At 43.0% G+C, this 16,924-nt stretch overlaps 1 protein-coding gene and 1 long non-coding RNA gene across 11 annotated transcripts in view; both read left to right on the top strand.

Annotated features, from left to right (window-relative positions):
- FMNL2 (formin like 2) overlaps positions 1–16,924 on the top strand; it is a 299,371-nt gene that overhangs the window by 47,435 nt on the left and 235,012 nt on the right. The gene's annotated exons all lie outside the window — the stretch shown is intronic.
- The window catches only part of LOC309843935, a 93,711-nt gene continuing 80,059 nt past the window's right edge, over positions 3,273–16,924 (top strand). The window contains exon 1 of the long non-coding RNA XR_014300422.1: positions 3,273–4,092. This is a non-coding gene — a long non-coding RNA (uncharacterized lncRNA). The remainder of the gene's footprint in view (positions 4,093–16,924) is intronic.

The raw sequence follows: 16,924 nt of genomic DNA, 5'->3' as shown, positions 1-16,924 counted from the left end.
TCCCATTTTTCCCTAGAGGAGATTTTGATACAGTGACTTGCAGCAAGGACAGTTACCAGATCTCTGAGGCTCACATTTATGAGATGATAATTTTGCTGTTTAACCTCCTAAAATTTGCCTCATTCCACACTACAAGCCTCTGTATGTTCTTAATGGAATAAATCTGGATAGAGCCCTTAGTGAAAATCTGACTAGAAATAGTGAATTTAAAAGATACGGAAGAGTAGGAACTAGAAATGGATTCTTTTAGCCCCCACAGAGTCTGGAAAATGAGTTTATTCACATCTTTGACTTTATTAACTCCTGGATTTAATTTGCTGATTACCAACCTTTCTGCTATTTAAAATAACTCGTTCTTGGAGCACCCGGATGGCTTAGTTGGTTAAGCATCTGACTTTTGATTTTGGCTCAGGTCGTCGTCTCAGAGTTGTGAGATCGAGCCCTTCATTGGGCTCTGCAGTCAGTAGGGAGTCTGCTTGAGATTCTTTCTCTCTTTCCCTCTGCCCCTGTCTGCCCCCCAATGTATTAGTTGTACCCAAACATTGTGGAAAATGTTTTCTTTTATAACTTTGCCTTGTTGGGAGAGAGAAGAGTTTGACTTTTCAAATCCCTGTCTTCTCATCTCCCATCATCAGAGTTCTTTTTGAAGTGACTAAACCACTCAGGTTGTGGTGTATTGGGTGATCTAGGGTGAAATTGCTTAAGCTTTTGAGATTTACTGCTTCCCACTAATCGTCAACAGTGGGAAATCAGTTTTCATATTCCGTGTTGGGGGTTAGGAAAATGAGGTGGTTATTCCTTTCTCCCCCTCCCCCAGATCTGTTCCCTGCCCTCCTCTTGGGTGAGCAGCGGTGCTGATTGTGTCCTCCAGGATTCTGACTGGATTGGCCACTGGGGGACTTGAGAGCTGAGGGTGGGAGGAGAGAGGTAGCAGGTAGCCTGACCCTGGGCCATCGTCCCTGCTTGTCTGCTGCTTTTTCACCATGTCCCTCTGAGGAATCACTCTGCCTCGTGGGCCCTCTTCCCTGGCTTCGGGGGCATGCTTTTCTCTCTTGTGTCTCCACGTTGCTTTTTGCCTGACTAGCCCTTGGTTCCTTCATCCTCCCCGCATCTTTGTAAGTAAGTCACTCACATGTGGGACAACATTGATTAAAAGCTGTGTCACCATTTTAATATGAGGAAACATAGTATATTAAATGTATGTGATTATAAGATATATTTTGATTTCCTATATATAAAAATTTGGGGAAAAAACCATAGAGTGGACGGAAATTCGTCAAGCTGTTAGTGTTTTTTTTTTTTTTTTTTTTTTTAAAGATGTGCTTGGACAAGCACGGGGAGGGAGAAGCAGACTCCCCGCTGAGCAGGAAGCTCCTCTGGACTCCATCCCAGGACCCTGAGATCATGACTGGAGCTGAAGGCAGACTCCACCCAGGCCCCCCAAATGGTTTTTCATTATATTAACGATACTGTAATAAATACCTTTGTATCTGAATTTGCCTTTATTCCAGGTTAGGTCCAGAGAAGCAAGTTACAGATATTTTTTTGTCAGATGGCTTTGCTAAGGGTGGGACCTTTTGAGAGTGCCACAAAAAATGTGTTACGTTTTGTTTCATTGCATCCACAACAGCATTGTGTTGACTTCTCCAAAAATCTCTCTTCATTTGACAGATCAAAGAGATTGTTTTAATTTGGCAGGAAGTGAACATTTTCGTCTTTATTATTGTATTTTTTCCCCATTTAAGAAAATCCCCTTCGCCTACTTACTTATTGGGCCTCTTTGTTTCTCTTATGCATAAGCCCTTTGTATAATAGGTCAGAGGTCAGCTAAATTTTTCTGTGAAGGGCCAGATAGTAATGACTTTAGGCTCTCTGAGCTAGGCAGTTTCTGTCCCAACTACTCAGTCCTGCCATTGTAGGCCGAAAGCCGCCTCAGACAATAGGGAAACGAGTGTGGCTGTTTTCTAATATGGCCTCTGAAATGTGAATTTCATAAAGTTTTTACGTGTCTTGAAATAATCTTCTCCTTGATTTTTTTCAGCCATTTAAAAATGTAAAAACCATTCTTAGCCCATAGGCTGTGCAAAAATGGGCAGCAGGCTGGATTTAGCTTGTGGGTCATAATGGAACAACCCCTATAATAGATGAGTCATTTAATTTTTGACTATTTGTCCCACTTCACCTTTTTTATTTTATTTATTTATTTACTTTGGGGGAGGTGAGGGGAAGGGCAGAAGAAGAAGGAGAGAGAGACAGTCTTAAGCAAGCTTCACCCTTAGGCCCCAAACAGGCAGTGAATGGCTCAATCTTAAGACCCTCAGATCATGACCTGGGTCTAAATCAAGAGTTGGATGTTTCACGAAATTCCTGGTGCCCCTAGAGCAGCATTTTAGATTTACAGAAGTTTAACCTTCCTACATAATCAGAAAATATAAATTTTGATTATTTTTGTCATTATTTTGAAAGAATGTCCTTGCTCAAGATTGAGTCCAAAAACACACAACTTGACTTTAGAAACTTATTTTATAGGGAATTAACTTTTATTCATCTGGAATTTATTTTGGTGTACAGTTGGATTTGCAGGTCTAAATTTATTTTTTCCAAGTAGCAAACCACTGGTGGATCATTTTTGAATATTCCCAGTTAGTATTGGGTTCCCTGCTATGCTCTGGGGGCTTTCGATCTGAGCCTTGATAATGCCGCCACTTTTCACTTCTGTGCAAGAAGTGTGGCACCAGCCTGTGACATCAGTTCCACTTCTTTTTAGCTTGTCTGTTTCCATTTCAACTTTGTAGGATAGTCAGTTGGAACCTTTGTAGGCAGAATAGATACATGTGGAAGTAGTTCTTTAAAAAAAAAAAAAGCTTATTTTATGTGCACGTATATATATATTTTTAAGATTTTATTTATTTGAGAGACAGAAATCACAAGTAGGCAGAGAGGCAGGCAGAGAGAGGAGGAAGCAGGCTCCCTGCTGAGCAGAGAGCCTGATGCAGGACTCGATCCCAGGACCCTGAGATCATGACCTCAGCTGAAGGCAGAGGCTTAACCCACTGAGCCACCCAGGCACCCCTGTGCACATATATTTTTAATGAAGGATGACAACCTGATCTCATACATTAAGAAAAGAAATAAAGCAGTTCAGTTAATCTTTTATATTATAATCATTATCTGTTTTTTGGCCTTTGGAAAATAATATATTTTAGTTTTTATTTATTATTGTTATTTTTGAAGATTTTACTTGGTTAACAGAGACAGCAAAAAAGGGAACATAAGCAGGGGGAGTGGAAGAGGGAGAAGCAGGCTTCCCGACAAGCAGGGAGCCCAGCGCAGCACTCGATCCCACGACTCTGGGATCATGACCTGAGCCAAAGGCAGAGGCTTGACAACTGAGCCACCCAAGCACCCCAGATAATGTATTTTAAATCTATCATCCATCCATCCATCTTATCTACCCACTTAACCATCTGTCCATCTAGCTATCAATCACAGGTTACTCTGTAAAGTTTGGCAGGAATTATCTTCTATTTAGTCATATTTATATATGTGCTGAAGTGACTCAAACCGTAATTGGAGGACGAGCAAACACCTGTCATGCTGAAGGTTACAAAACTAAATATGCAGGAATGATTCGCTTACTCCTGAGACTGGCCTATTCCCAGTTCAGTGGACTTTGAAGAGTAGATACAATGCTTTTCTTTTCCGAGAGCAGCAAGTTAGCCCCCCGGAACCAGCATGTCATTAGAGCGTCAGTGATGGATTTGACTTTAACGTATTTTCCCAGAAAGCTGTACTTTCTACAAAATCTGTTAAAATTTCTGATTGTTGGGTTCAGCGAGGAAAAACCCTGCTGCTAAAGCCCTCCGACGAGCCCGTATTTGCGGTTAGAATGTTCTTTCAGACTCAGGAATGTCTGTATGTTCAAGCAGGGTTGCCATGGTGCTGTGGGACATGAGGTGGCAAACCCCACACCAGAGTTAGAGATGCGTAGTGCTCGGGGTACAGATTACGGGAAGTACAACTCGCCAGGAAGTCCCAGGCGAGAGGCTGAGCGGAATGTCTTAATCCGAAGAGGAAGAGCTCCACTCCAAGGTGCCTTGGGTTGAAATGGAATTCATTGCTTGATTATGCCCCAGATGGGCTGTTCGCTTTGCTGAAGAAACTGGTTCCAATTTTGTGTCTCTGCACTGGTCCTCAAGTACCATCTGGACTGGTCTCTTCAAAGTGAAATTAGATGTGATCTTTAGATTTGAAATTTGAAACCTGTGTCTGTGTTTAAGGTGGACTATAGAGATTAATTACTTAGAGTTTTTGTTCAACGTCCCCACTCTGTGAATTTGGAGAAAAGTAGGAATGAGTCAAAAATCAACAGGTTCGGATGAATGAGAGGGCAACGTGGAGCTCCCTTGAATGCCTGTTTACAAGCCAAATTTATTTTTATAAGCCTTTAACAGAAGACAGCGTGTTCTTTGGATAATTTGCCCAGGCTTTGTCCTCCTTTTTCAATTATGTTTCAACCAGAAACCCCACTGTGAGATAAAAAGGAAAAATGAATTTGGGAAGTAAAAGAAAAAAAAAACTTATTTTTTTCTTGATGTGAAAGCAAAATAGTCATGTGGACTCTTTTTTTTTTTTTTTTTAAATGATTCTTAGGAGCTGCTGTCTTTCGACAGAGTCAGAAAGTTGTTGTTTAAGCATATTTGTCACTGCAGAGAGTAAATGGATTCTGAAGTCTTTAATGTGGTTCTGTAAATGTAAGCCCCAGTGTTTAATCAGGGCATGGCAGAAATGAACCGCAGCTGCCTTTCTCCCTCTCTCTCACTTTGTTCAGTGTCTTAGATCCAGACTAAGTATCAGAACAGCCGTCGCTAAGTCTTTCCATGCTGGAAAACTAGAAGCACTTGGCTGGATAGAGTTCTGATGTTCATGGGAGGGAATTATTTTTCCTTTTTCTGCTTTAGAAGTCATATACTATGTACTTGCTGTTTGGGCTGAACTGCCTTGAAAAGTCCAACAGGAATGAGTCTGGCTACTAAATTTAGAGAAAGGAGTCACAACTTCTTGATCTTACACTGTGGGCAGTATGGTCATTGACTGTGTCATTGTACCGGTGCTTGCCAAATCTAGAGTGAGATCCAAAGCTGCTGCTTTGCCCTCTGGGGCCCTGCTAATTCATTTCTCTGAATCCTGCTCATTTCTGAGGATAACACGTACCCAAGCATTCTGGAGTAGTGGATCTTCCTGTGGGCAGGTTTCTGTATTTCAGAATTTAGATACTGTCTTATTTCTCCCCGCCCCAATTAAAAGGTGTGTTTTTACTTATGCTTGAACGTTCTTGTGTCATTAACAGTTTCTAAGTCCCTTTCCAAGTATAGTTAAAGCGAGGTTTAAAATAGCTGGGGAGGAAAAAGCAAATAAGCGAGCTGGGGAGGGGTGCCCTGCTGGCTCAGTCAGTAGAGCGTGCGACTCTTGATTTCAGGGTTTTAAGTTCAAGCCCCATGTTGGGTGTCCTTAAAAAAAAAAAAAAAACAACTTTGCAAATAAATAAGATAGCTGGGAAATTACTTTTGTGCTCTTCTTTCTTAAATTTATTCTCTGGTGACATTTCTGCCTGTCATTTGGAGCAACCATTTTTCAAAGAGCATTACCTAGATTGCAGCATTTTAAGAAACTGGGAGCCCCTCTGCAGCCTCTGCCCATCATTATTTCTGAAGCGCTCTAAATGCCTGTGTTGCTTAAGGAATCGGAAGACCATGGAGGTGAAATGCACTTGGCTTGTCGTTCAGTATTCCATGAACTTGCAGACTAAATATATTATTCTTTCTGTGGCTCATCCAGAAGACGCCGTCATCTTTTAAAATTGCAATTAGCAGTGCTGTAAAATTGGCCGACGGAAGATGATATATTAAGGCTATGTATGTTTTGGATTTCATGTTGCTTTACTTAAGGATGTTCGAGTTGACCTAATCCTGCTTCACCTGGGATATGCAGAAAGGAAAATTGAGAGTATAGTTTTTAAAATCAGTAAATTACAAATGGAAGAACTTGGTAACTGGGTTTGAAAAAAATTTTTTTTTTAAAAATCCCAAGCACAGATGGTTTACCTGGATCACTTGCAAGGAAACCAGATGGGCAGAATGTAGGGGGAGATTTAAGGAAATAGTCTGGATAATTGGGCTCCTTTGTCTTTCACAGAGTCACTTAGAATAAATTGGGTTTTTGCCTGTCAGAATTACCTGCTGGAATTGTTCGTGAACTTTCTAGAATAAACATCAAAAGGGAGTTGTTTAATTTTCCAGTATGACATAAGAAAATAAATAAACTGAGATGCTGGGGAAAGTGGTAGAGCCCTTGCAGGCTGTGACCCTCAGCTTATAGCCTCGCCATGTCTTGCTGCTTATAGTTTCCCTCGCCCTGTTTCTCCTTCGCCTCCTTCTGTCAGTCTTCCCACTTATCAGCAGAAGGTCTTCGGAGAAAATACAACATCTGCAAACTTCTGACTCCCTGTCCTTCTTGAGAGCTGGCATTGGTGCAGAACCTCAGCCCGTTTGTCCTCCAGCCATGAACTTGCCAGGGGGAGCCTGGTATTTATTCACTGTTGTATCCCAGGGCCCTGGGAATGGGGAAAATGCTGCATGAGAAAGGCCGTGGGCTGAGCTGAAGGAAAGTGGTATTTGTAGTCGGGCTAGTTACCTGACTTTGGGCAAAATACTTTATTTCTCTGATCCTTATGTATAAAATAAAAACAATACATAATTCAAAGAGGTGAGAGAACTTCAAGTGACATGGTGGGGGGAAGTACTTTATATATGGTAGGTGGTGGGTTCTCAAGGGATGCTGATTTTTTTCCTGCTAGGTCTTAATAATTGTCATTTCGAATAGCTAGCTTAACATTCAAGTGGTATTTTTTGAGCAATTGAACTGTAAGATTTTGAGCCCTGAGAGTGATAAAATGTGAATGATAGGTAGCATTTGTGCATACCGGAACTGTTTTAAGCTGTGTGCATGTTTCCTCAAGTTTAATCTTCCCTATATGACTGAGATACGCATCATTATTATCCCCTGTTTCTAGATGAAGAAAGCGTGGAGAATTAATTTACCTGAGGTCACACAGCAAGTTATGGGGGATTTGGCTGAGGCAAAAAGAGATAAACTAATGAATATAATACAAGGCACAATTCCACAGTTATTCTAGAAAGAGTGAAATGAAAAGGTAGCCTACCAAAGGGGACAGAATATTTGCAAATCATATATATGACAGGGCTTAATATCCAAAATATATAAAGAACTCAGTAGCAAAAAGAGAAGCCGTGCAATTATCTATTCAGGTCTTGCGTTGATTTTTTTTTTTCCCCAAGGAAGATCTGTAGATGGTCAACTGCTACATGGAAAGGTCTTTGATGTCACTGATCATCAGGAAATGTACCTAAACCACAATAATACCACCAGACATCTGTTAGAGGGGCTATTATCAAAAAGACAGTCAATGGGGTGCCTGAGGGGCTCAGTTAACTGTCTGCCTTCAGCTCAGGTCATAATCCCAGGGTCCTGGGATTGAATCCTGCATCAGGCTACTGCGCAGTGGGGAGCCTGCTTCTCCCTCTCCCTCTGACTGCTGCTCCCCTGCTTGTGTGCACTCTGTCAAATAAAATCAGGGAAAAAAAAAAAAAAGATCAATGTTGGAGGGATGTGGAGAAAAGGGAACCCTTTTGAAATGTTGGTGGAAATGTAAATTGGTACAGCCACTCTGGAAAACAGTGTGGAGGTTCCTCAAAAAAAAATTAAAAATGAAACTACCATATGACCTAGCAGTTTTACTTCTGTGTTTTTATCCAGAGAAAGTGAAAACAGTAACTGAAAAATATACTTGCACCCTATGTTCTCTGTAGCCAGTTCATTACAACAGCCGGAACATGGAAACAACCTCAGTGTCCATCAGTGGATGAATGGATAAAGAAGATACTGTGTGTGTGTATATATACACACACAATGGAATATTACTCAGCCATAAAAAGAGGGAAACCATGCCATTTACAACAACATAGACCTTGGGGGGCATGCTAACTGGAATAAGGCAGATAGAGAAAGACAACTACTGTCTGATTTCTCTTATAGGTGGAATTTAAAAAAACAAAACAGAACCAAGCATGTAGTTACAGAGAATGGGCTGGTGGTTGCCAGAGGTGTGGGTGTGGGGAAGTGGGGCAAAAAGACATGCAGGGGATCCAGAGGTACCAACTTCTGGTTGTAAGTAAGTCATGGGGATCTAACATGTAGCATTGGTAACTTTAAAGATTTTATCTATTTATTTGACAGAGAGAGATCACAAGTAGGTAGCAAAGTAGGCAGAGAGAGAGGGGGAAGCAGGCTTCCTGCTGAGCAGACAGCCCGATTGGGGGCTCAATCCCAGGACCCTGAGACCATGACCTAAGCTGAAGGCAGAGGCTTAACTCACTGAGCCACCAAGGCACCCCCACTGGTGACTTTAGTTAATACTGTAGATATTTCGAAGTGGATCTTAAGAGAGTGGATCTTAAAAGTTCTCATCACAAGAAAAATACTCTGTAACTATGTGTAACGAAGGATATAACTAGACTTATTGTGATGATCATTTCACAAAATAAATATGGAATCATTGTGTTACACACGTGAAACTAATATATGTCTGATCTGTCTTCAAGAAGTGAAGATAACCAGTGATTGAGAAGAGAAGACAAATCTTACTGGTGTGGGTGGGAAAGTTAGGAAGGGCTTTAGGGAGAAGCTGTCCTTTCAGGTAGATACAGAAGGTGTGGGTGTGTATAGAAAGGTCAAGCTGGAGCCAGGGAGAGGAGAATGTGATGGTCACAGAGGTAGGAAATCTTGGGAAGTGCCCAGGAGCAGCAGACTAGCTGGAGTTGTGAAGGGCACTGACACAGGGTGTGTGATAACACATCCCCAAAGCGGCCGCTGGGGCTTAGGGGGCAAGGCTTCCTCGGAAGCCTGTGGCGGGGGGAGGCTGAATATTGACAGAAGTCCTACCAGAAGCCGGGTGACTATGCCAAAGAAAGGTTGTAGAGTAAAGAGTGAAGGAGTGCAAAGTGGCAGAACACGTGGGAATGTTTGAAGTAGTCGTTGTAAGGGGAGCCTCGAGAATTCTGAGCCAGCGGTAGTCTCCGCTGAGTCTTTTTTTTTTTCTTCTTTAGATTCTACTAATTTATTTGACAGATAGAGGTCACCAATAGGCAGAGAGGAGCCAGAGAGAAGGAGAGAGAGAGAGAGAGAGAGAGGAGGAAGCAGGCTCCATTCTGAGCAGAGAGCCGGATGTGGGGCTCGATCCCCGGACCCTGGGATCATGATCTGAGCCAAAGGCAGAGACTTTAACCCACTGAGCCACTCAGGCGCCCCTCTGCTGGGTCTTCTTAATAGATGCTGGAGGTTCTGGATGTGGGTGGGGACAACTTATGAAATGTTATCTTCGAAGTAGTGATAACTGGTGGTAGGAGACAGGAGCTTCGACATGTAACTTGGAAGAATGGAATCCCAAATACCAGTGTCAAGTTCAGAGCAGAAGAATCTGATCCGTTGTTGAATGTTTCTGGGAGGTGGTGGGGAGGAAGTCGTGACAAAATGGGATTGATGTTCCAGGAAGATGGATCTGGCTTTTGTTTAGGGATGGAGGAGATTGTTTTGACTTTCTAGGCAGAACATTTAAGTTGGTGCCTTTAAACCTGGAGGTGGAACTCACTCTTTACAATTAATTGATTTGTTGGACAGTGGGAGAGGAAGAAGGAGTGAAAAAATGATAGTGTTTTTAATAATGCATTGATTCATTTAATATTTGCATGAATTCTGTGTGCTGGGTCCTGGCTATGCAGTGTAGAACAGGGGTGTGTGTGTGTGTGTCTGTATGTGTCTGTGTGTAGGTGGGGACAGTGGTGTGACACTTAATGAAGCAGGGTGGGCAACGAGGTGTTGGCTCTGAGGTCCTGATGATGAATTTTGTATCAACAAAATTCATCTCAACAAATCTCAACAAAAAGTTGAGATTGAGGTCGATCGCGGCCAGTAATTGATTATAAAATTAGACCGCTTGTGCAGATGTTGGACATGGCCATGGTTGGAAAGTGGATCAGGAAGCAAGGCTCATGCAGAGATGCAAGAGGGGAGGGCAGAAGCCGTGACCTTGTGAGCAAGGCTTAAATGTCCGGAGACAGAAGGGAGAAGCTGCAGAGAGGATTGAGGAGAAATCAGTATAACTTACATTTTTTAAAAAAGATTTTATTTATTACAGCACAAGCAGGGGACGTGACAGGCGGAGGGAGAAGCAGACTCCCTCCTAAACAGGGAGCCTGACTTGGGACTCCATCCGGGGACCCTGGGATTCTGACCTGAGCCAAAGGCAGAAGCTTAATAAGCTGAGCGCCCCGGGTGCCCAAACTTCTCTATCTTTCCCTCCCTTCTTCTCTCCCTCTTTCTTTATTTCTTTTTAAAGATTTTATTTTTATTTATTCGACAGAGAGAGACACAGTGAGAAAGGGAACAGAAGCTGGCGGAGTGGGAGAGGGAGAAGCAGGCTCTGTGGAGTAGGGGCCCAATGCGGGGCTTGATCCCAGAACCCTGGGCTAAAGGTAGACACCTAATGACTGAGCCACTCAGGCGCCTCTAACTTACATCTTTCTACATAGATTTTTTTTTTTAAAGGCAGTTTTGAAAGGTTTTTAAAAATTTAATTAATTAATTTATTTTTTAGAGCTTCAGAACTAGATTTTTTAACCTCAGCAGTGGTGTGGCATTTTGGGCCAGATAACTGGTTCTATGGGGGGCTGTCCCATGCATTGTAGGATGTTGAGCAGCGTCTCTGGCCTGTACCCATTGGGTGCCAGTAGGTAGCCTTGGGTAGTACTCCCTCCTCCCACTGGTGGCAGTCAGAAATGTCTGCAGACACAGGCCAGTGTGCCTCGGGGTCGGGGGCGGGGTGGGGAGTCACCCGTAGTTGAGAACCACTGCAATAGAAGATAAGATTTTGTCATTGTCTTTGATTTTTTTTTTAAAATGTCCCCCCCCCCCACCCCAAAGCACAGTCAAGGAGGAATTACTAGGCAGACGGTGCCAACACAAAGCTTGAACCTTTATTTGGCTGCAAGGGTTTTGTGACTCAGTTCCCTACAAAGTTAGATGGGAAAGCGTTGGAAGTTGCCCTGGGAAGCGGGTTCCTTAAAAGAGGAGGCACAGATTTTGCAAGACTATTTGCTTTCAGCTCTTCAGCAGGCCTGGACCTGTGCTGTGATCACAGGGACATCCGGGAGGAGGGAGCGGGGAACTTCAGCTTCGGAAGTTTGGGGAATTTATCACTTTTAAAAGGAGTGTTATTTCACAAACGTCCTTGAAGAATTGTTCAGTGCTTTTAGAAAAAACCATGCATTTAGATGTATCCTATCAAAGAAACCTAGATAAGTGTCCTCTTAAAGTTCCCTAAAAATTCACCTTGAACACCTCCCTCCACCGAATGAATTGACCTAAGAGGTGAATATACGGTTCCAGTGGTTTCTCGGTAAGCAGCATAGTGCCTTTTCACCTCGTAGATGAATTAAGTTGAATGGGAATCCTGGCTGTCTGTCATGCTTGAGGAGTTCTTCCCTTTTGATCTTGAAAGAGGTTAAGAGAAATGCCGCAAGACAAAAAGCGTTAGCTTCAGTCTGCACAACATTTCAAAGACCAAGTGTGCGGCTGTGTCAGGAGTGTCCACATTTTCACTTGAAGCCTTTATTTTTCAGGTTGCCTGTGGATTGGGTGTGCTTGTTCGGTCAGCAGAAGAGGAGGGAGGTTCGATCAGCAGAAGGATCAGGAGGTTCCTGATTCCTCCCCCTCCTTGGAGTTCTCTAGGTTCTCCCCAGTTGCCTTTGAACCTGATTGATTTCTGACAGGTGCTTGTTGAAGAAGTGGTTCTTTCTGTGATCCGTTTGGTCTCCGAGGCTATGCATGGGGCTGGAGACCTTGTCAGGAAAGAGAAGCACAGAGAACAAGAGAGCTATTTCTAAGTAGTTTCAGTTTTGTGTTCAATCCTCTAGAAGCCCGCAAATGCTGAGTTGGTTCTCATTTGTAAGTGGTGGTGAAATAAAAGCAAAGAAATATGAGTGTGTGTGCTCTTACGCACAGGGTGGGCCTGAGCAGTGTAGCCAGATTTCCCTTAATTCTTTTTTCTTAAGGATTCTATTTATTTATTTGAGAGAGAGGGAGAAACAGACTCTGTGCTGAGCAAGGGAACCTGCCACAGGTCTCCATCCCAGGACCTGGAGATCATGACCCGAGCCAAAGGCAGATGCTTAATTGACTGAGCCACCCCCCCTAGGTTCCCATAATTCTAAATGAATTTTTTGGGGAGCAGGCCTGGGGATCCTTTCTGTCCTTGAAAAGCACAGGAAGTGTCCATTTCACTTCTGGCCACTGAAAAAGATTTGAATTACTCTCTGAGTGTGGTCCAGCTGTTAACAGAAGCAGATGTAGACACCAACAGAGTTCTTGCCTTCAGGACATTTGGTGGCAGTTCCTAGTCCCTGATGGTAGTGGTGAGGGAAGATAGGCGGTTGCTGCTGAAGAGAATCTGGCCAGATTCGCCCTATCTGCTCTCTTTTAAACACTGCTCACTCATTCCCTCCTCTTTTTTTTTTTTTTTCCTCTTCTTATTGAAGAACAATTTTTATTTATAGAAAAACTGAGAAGACCATAGAGAGTTTCCATATATTTTGTGCCCAGCTTCCCCTATTATTAGCATGCTACCTTAGTGTATGGTATGTTGTTCATAATCAGTGAACCAAGACTGATACATTATTATTCACTGAAGTCGATACTTTATTCAGATTTCCTTCATTTTTACCTCATCTCATCCAGGATACCATATTATACATTTAGTCATCATGTCTTTTCAGGCTTCTTTTGTTTGTGACAGTTTCTGAAAATTTCTGTGTTTTTGAGGACCTTGACTGTTTTGAGAAGTGCTGGTCGAATATTTTGTAGAGTGGCCCTCAGTTGAGACTTGTGGAATATTTTTCTCTGATGGCTAGACTAGGGATATGGGTTTGTGGGAGGAAGACCTCAGAGGGAAGGTGTCCTCTCATCTCATCAGTTCAAGCACTGTTAGCATGAGTTGTCCCTGTGCATGTTGACTTTGCTCAGCTGGCTGAGGTAATGTTTGCCGGGTTTCTCCAGTGTGAATTCCCCATCTGCCTCACACACACCCTCCCACTGCCTCCTTGTATCCTGCACTCTGAGGAAGGGAGTCACTGTGTGCAACCCACAGCTAAGGACGGGGGAGTTGGGCTCCACTGCCTTGAGGGTGGATATCAGTGTAAATTATTTGGAATTCTTCTGTGTGGAAGATTTGTCTCTTCCCATCTCTTTATTGAGTAATTTCTTTAAATCAATATGGACTCATGGATACTTGTTTTATTCTTTTGGTTATAGTCCAACACTATCCTATTTGTTGTTCAGATTGCTTCCGTTTTGGCCCCTGAAAGCTCTGCAGTTGGCTCCTGTGTCCTTTTAACATATTCTCTTCATTGTTCTATTTATTTGCCTTATGGAACCTCTTCCTTACTTTCTGGCAGTGCTGGTTCTCCTCTGACTTTTTGTCTTAGTAATGCCTTCTGCCCAGCGTGGAGTAGTGACAGTGATGGCTGATGTCTTGGTCTCATCTCAGCTGAACTGTTCCCCTCACCTTGTGATTCTGTTTCCTCTAAAACAAATATTCCACAAGTCTTTAGTTAACAGAATTGTGAAACTCAGATAAGCTAAAACAAATTCAGTTAAACTTAAAAAGCTGCTTTACAGCAAAGGGAAACCATCAACAAATTTAAAGGCAACCTACTGAATGGGAGATGCTCATAAATGTTATATATGATGGCGGTTAATATCCAAACAATACAAAGAACTCCTACAACTCAATACCTAAAGCCCCAAATCAATTAAAAAATGGGCAGAGGACTTGAATAGACATTTTTTTTCCCCCGAAGAAGATATACAGATGACCACCTGGACACATGAAAAGGTGCCCAACATCACTCATTAGGGAAATCAAATCAAAACCACAATGAGGTAGCACCTCACACCTGTCAGAATAGCTAGTATGAAGAAGACAAGAAATAACAAACGTCATCGAGGATGTGGAGAAGAGGGATCCTTTACGCGCTGTTGGTGGGAAAGTAAATTCATAGAGCCACATGGAAAACAGTATGGAAGTTTCTAAAAAAAAAAATTAAAGATAGAAATACCATATACCCAGTAATTCCACTTCTGGGTATTGACCCAAGGAAAACAAAAACACTAATTTGAGAAGATACATGTACCCTCCCTACATTTATTGCAGCATTACTTAAAAGAGCTGAGATATGGGAGCAAGTGTCCACCAATGACCAGGTAAAAAAGTGATCTATATTTATATGGTGGAAAATGTCTCAGCCATAATAAATGTGATCTTGCCCCTCGTGACATGGATTGGCTTGCAGGATATTACACTAAGTGAAATAAGTCAGACAGAAAAAGGCAAATCCCATATGATTTTGCCTACATGTGGACTCTACAGAACAAAATAAACTCACAAACTCCTATAAACACAGAGAGCAGACTGGTGGTTGTCAGGGGGAGGGGAGTGGAGGATAGGCAAAATAGGTGAAGGGGTTTAAGTACAAACTTGCAGTTTTTAAGTGAGTCATGAGGATGAAAAGTACAGGGTGGGGAATACGGTCAATAATATTGTAATGATTTGGGCGGCCAATGGTAACTGTACTTTGTGGCAAGCATTTCGTCATCTATAGAATTGTTGAGTCACTATGCGGTACACCTAGAACTTACTATACTTCAGTTACAAAATGTAAAAGGGACTTGGGACTTAGGCATGTTATCAGTCTGTCTCTGTTTTTTGACATCCAGGCCTATCTTCAGACTTGCATCTCTGGACCTTCCCGCAGCTTCTCTGCGTGTTTGTTGAATGAGCCCCAGAGCTCTTTCGGTGACTGTGACCCCTATACTGCATTTCGTCTGTTGTTTGGCCAATATAATGTTACGTCAGTAAGCTTGTCCTTTCCTGCATAAGCATTTTGGGGTTTTAAAATTAATTTCCTTGTGTCTCCTCCTCACACGTGGTAATGGACATCCACAGAGAAGCAAATAATGGAGAAAGTAGGCACAAGACCGAGGGAGGGAATATACAAGGAGGGAATATACATAAGCTTTCCGGATAGTGCCATTTCTTCTTCCTTCCTCTTACCTCAACCCTTGAAATGACCCCCTTTCCTTGTAATCCAGTCCTTGTGTCCTAAGATTGTGGCGATGGGTTAATGAATGAGAGAATGTGTGCTGGGAACTACATAGACCTCTGATGGAGGGGAGGGTTCAGAAGCATTATCTTGTGGATGATAACCCTGTGAGGAATCCTAGACTCTAAATGCTGAGCTTGGTTGCTGGTGTCATTAAACACAGCAGAGGTGGACTGGGAAGCCTTACTTTGTGAGATCCCGTGGGGATTTGCGCTGCGGTCCACTACTGTCCTAGAGGCCGCCCAGGAATAGATGGGTATTTTTTATATCTTTGTAAATAAAACTCCATCTCCTGTACATATTAAGTTTTTTGGGGTTTTTTTGAGAAGAGGAAAAGGTGGTAGTCAGATGTGACCTTTTGTAACCTGTGTTCCAAAACAAAGTGAGGTAGACGGCATCCATGTTGAAGTTTCTCTACGAGGTGAGTTCGGGGAGGTCATGATGAGCAGGGCCCTCGGTGTGACAGGGCCCAGAGTGCTGACTGCCGGCAGCTGTTGCTGATCTTCCTCCCACGTTCTTTGAACCTCTCAGGGGTCCTCACTGGTCTTGGTTCATTTTTCCTGCCTCTGAAGGGCATGGCGGGTGGAGGGTGCATTTCTGTGCTGGCACTGTGAGGAGAGAATGTCTGCTTGGGGATAGGTGAGGAGGAAACTGTTGGTGGTCTGGCTGGTATTGGGATGCTGCTTTGTCAAACACAGCATCTGGTTGCACGTAAGGACTCTGAGGTTCTAGAAGTAAGTTCTTAAACCTCCCCCCCCCACCCCCCAAATAAGGCTGGGCCTTACTATTAAATAGAAGCTTGGCTTAAGAAGTGCTTGGGAAGGGGGCGCCTGGGTGGCTCAGCGGGTTGGAGCCTCTGCCTTCGGCTCAGGTCATGATCCCAGGGTCCTGGGATCGAGTCCCGCATCGGGCTCTCTGCTCCGCAGGGAGCCTGCGTCCTCCTTTCTCTCTGCCTGCTTCTCTGCCTACTTGTGATCTCTGTCAAATAAATAAATAAAATCTTAAAAAAAAAAAAAAAAAAAAAAAAAGAAGTGCTTGGGAAGGAAATATCTTTCTGACATTCAAGGAATCCACCTTTCTGGTTTTTTCCGGAGCAGGGTGGTGTTCTGTCCTCTCTCTAGGAAGCCAGTCTGGTTCCCGTCCCCTCACTGATCAACTACCTAGAATGTTAACACAATGACTCATGTTCCCTTGTTCTAGAGAAACGGGACTGTTTGCCTTTGGAAAACACAAAGCTTACTTCTGTGGAAAAACCCCAAAGCAAGCATTACTTTGGCACAGTTTTCCTTAAATGATGTCTTGCATTTTTTTTCTTGTGATTTCTTATAAAAACACTGAAGTGTTGGGTTTTTCTGTGTATACTGTGTGTGCCAGGTGATGGAGAATTCGAGAGCTCTGGAGATGGGAAGGACTGACCATCTGCTCCAACTCCCTTTCCATGGTTCTAGAAACAGAGGCCGGGATGACGTAAAGTGATTTGAGATTAGAAACCTGGTCAGTGATAATCAGGACTAACTACGACGTGAGTCTCCTGCTTCCTGGTTCTGGGCCTTGCCTTTGTGGTCTGTGGTGGGATTTTGAACATCTCATTTGCTTAATTAGAAGTTCTATCCATGTAGCATGATCCTGAT

Source organism: Mustela nivalis (genome assembly GCF_964662115.1).
Source record: "Mustela nivalis genome assembly, chromosome: 11".
Taxonomy (NCBI): domain Eukaryota; kingdom Metazoa; phylum Chordata; class Mammalia; order Carnivora; family Mustelidae; genus Mustela; species Mustela nivalis.
This window is presented reverse-complemented; position numbering and strand designations above follow the sequence as displayed.